The 3,105-nt window shown below is 38.2% G+C and overlaps 1 non-coding gene across 1 annotated transcript; it reads right to left on the bottom strand.

The window, feature by feature from the left end:
* Positions 1 to 585: 585 nt before the first annotated feature.
* Positions 586 to 692, bottom strand: LOC120283241. The gene has a single exon (XR_005543235.1). It is a non-coding gene; the product is annotated as a small nucleolar RNA R71 (small nucleolar RNA).
* Between the last annotated feature and the right edge of the window lie 2,413 nt (positions 693 to 3,105).

Consider the following 3,105-nt stretch of genomic DNA (forward strand, 5'->3'; position numbering starts at 1 on the left):
TTTCAGACTTTTTTATTCTTCCATCATTCTGATTTGTTTTTCTTCCTTTGGTTGTAGCACTAAGTTATGACCCAAGGGAACCCATCAACATTGGTTGAAGGTGATCCTGAACTTGAACGAACTATTCATAGAAGGGGAGAAAAACCTATGCAAGAACAGATAAATCAAGCTGAGGTAGAAGGTGAAGGGTCAGATATGACAGAACAGAATGAGCAGTAGAGGACACTGTTAGATTAAGCCAGACCTGCCATTTTTGGTACACAATCTAGCATTATGCGGCCACCAATTGCAGTTCAGAATTTTGAGCTCAAGCCAGCATTTATCCAAATGTTATAGCAGTCAGCACAGTTTAATGGTTTGGCCGATAAGGATCCGAACAACCACATCGAGAACTTCTTCGAAGTGTGCGACATGTTTATGATTAATGGAGTTATGGATGATGTTATCAGATTGAGACCCTTCCCATTTTCCTTGAATGGGAGAGCAAAGCAGTGGCTACATTCATTACCTAGAGCATAGATTACTATTTGGGAGGAGGTGGTAGAAGCTTTTCTTGCCCAATATTTCCCTCCTAGAAAATTTGCAAAGCTCAGGAATGGAATTTCCTTCTTTGTACAAACGGAATTGGTGTCTCTTTTTGAGACATGGGATAGGTTCAAGGAGCTCCTGCGGAAATGTCCTCAATATGGATTCCCCGAGTGGATGATCATTCAGACATTTTATAATGGTTTGAACCCAAGTACGAAGCAGTTACTTGGTGCAACAGCAGGAAGTACCTTAGGGAGAAAGACCCCGGAAGAAGCCCAGTTTCTCATTGAGGAAATGGCTATGAACAGTCATCAGTGGAACACAAGGGACAGAAAGAAGGTAGCCGGTCTTCATGAGATTGATGCAGTTACATCACTGGCGGCCCAAGTGGAGTCATTGAGCAAGAAGTTAGACACTTTAACTTCTAATAGAGTGGTGGCCGTGACTAATTGCACAAGGTGTGGAGAAGGACATGCTACATTTGATCGCCCGATTTCTATTGGTGGTACATCCTCGGTAGACCAAGTGGGCTTTATGGGTAATACAATGAGAAACTAATGCAATCCATATAACAACACCTATAATCCGGGTTGGAGGAGCTATCCAAATCTTTCATGGAATAGTCAAGGGCAACAGAAGACAATGACACCACTCGATTTCCAACAACAATAACAAGCCCCGAATATAGAGAAGTGAGTTTCAGGGTTGGAAAACAGTATGACTGATCTAGAGAAAGCTTTAACCAAGTTCATTCAATCATCGGACAGAAGAGTTCAATCAGTTGAAGCCACACTTCGTAACCACACCGCATCATTGCATAATTTAGAGAATCAAGTGGGGCAAGTTGTGAAGTCGTTATCAGAGAGACCTCAAGGAAGCTATCCTAGTAACACCGAAACCATTCTAAGGGAACATGTGAATGCAATCACTTTGAGAAGTGGTTGTGAGATTGAGGGTAGGCTTCTGAGTGAGAAGAGCAATGTTGAAGCACCCGAGGTTGTGAAGGTGGAGGAGAGAACAAAAGGAAAAGATGTGGCATCACCACCTTATAAGCCAATAATCCCTTATCCTTCAAGATTGAAGAACGGCTAAAATGATAAGCCATACAAGAAGTTCTTGGGGTTATTCAAGCAGTTGCATATCAACATCCCATTTGTGGAGCCATTGTCTCAAATGCCTCGGTATGCAAAGTTTCTGAAGGACCTTTTGACCAACAAGAGGAAGTTAGAGGAAAGTGCATATGTGATCTTAGATGCTTCATGTTCGGCTGTGTTGCAAAAGAATATGCCAAACAAGAAGAAGGACCCTGGAAGCTTCATCATTCCATGCAACATTAGTAACATGGGTGAAGAAAAGGCATTGGCGGACTCAGGGGCTATTAGTAACATTAGTAATTGGCCAGAGTACTGTCAGTCCAAATATTAAAATTGCCATATTTTTTAAATAGAATATCAACCCCAATAAGCTCCCGAGAATTCAAAAAACAAAAAACATGTTTAGCCATCAAAACCACTTTAGAGATTTTAAAATTTTTTATAGAGAGACCCCCCTCAGTATGATCAAGTGTAGTATCATGAGTATTAACCATGTGAATGCCACTGTGATTACCACAATTTGACCAAAGAAATTTCCTAGCACTAGCAGAAATCTTATTTAAGATAATCTCTGAAATAGGATAAAAAGAAAGGTAGTACAAAGGCATAGAAAGAAGGGAAAAATTAATAAGAATTGGTTTTCCAGCAGAGGAAATTTTAGACTTGTTCAAATTAGCATTAACTTTGTCAATGTTCTCCAACATAATGTTAAAATAAAAACCCACAAGTTTTTTCTTGTAGAAATCAAAATACCAAGGTAAGTGAAAAGGAAAGAACCTGCTTTAAATGAGAGGATAGAACAAATACTTCTAATGATCCTCTTATTTGTGCAAGAGGTAAAAAAATCTCAGATTTAAAAACATTTGCAAGTTAACCAGTCAGCTGCCCATAAATAGATAAATAGACAGATAGAGTTTAATAAAACGAGCAGATTTCCTAGTCACATGAGGAATAAGAATCAAATCATTAGCATACATAAGACAATTAAAATCATTTTTGGGATTACTATTAAAACTCGGAATCATATGATTTTTCAAAAAAAAAATTCAAAATGGTAGTAAGATTTTAGTTGATAGGGATGCAAGTGTCGTGCCAATCGTGTAATAAAGTGCTCAAAAGTGGGGTATCGGTCCACATGGAAGATTGAGACTAATAGTACTAAGTCCTATCCTAAAAATTAGCCTAATCAAGTAGGGATGTTGTACAAAAGAACTAGAAAGCTAAGCAAGAAATACGGAATAAAAGGAGTAGAGAAATCAGGAGAAGAAGTGATGTCCGATCATGTCTATGCTAGGTTTGTATTTCTACTTGTCACAAAGCACATCAAACATGATAACTTGGGCTTTCGCCTTGTTAGCAATCAAGCAATACAAATAAGAAATTAGAATCAAATAACATAGATTTCAATTAAGAAATAAATAAATCTATAAGATCCATAATCAATATCAAAATAGGATGAAACCCTAGAGTTTAACTGTGCACA

Source organism: Dioscorea cayenensis, chromosome 18 (genome assembly GCF_009730915.1).
Source record: "Dioscorea cayenensis subsp. rotundata cultivar TDr96_F1 chromosome 18, TDr96_F1_v2_PseudoChromosome.rev07_lg8_w22 25.fasta, whole genome shotgun sequence".
NCBI lineage: Eukaryota > Viridiplantae > Streptophyta > Magnoliopsida > Dioscoreales > Dioscoreaceae > Dioscorea > Dioscorea cayenensis.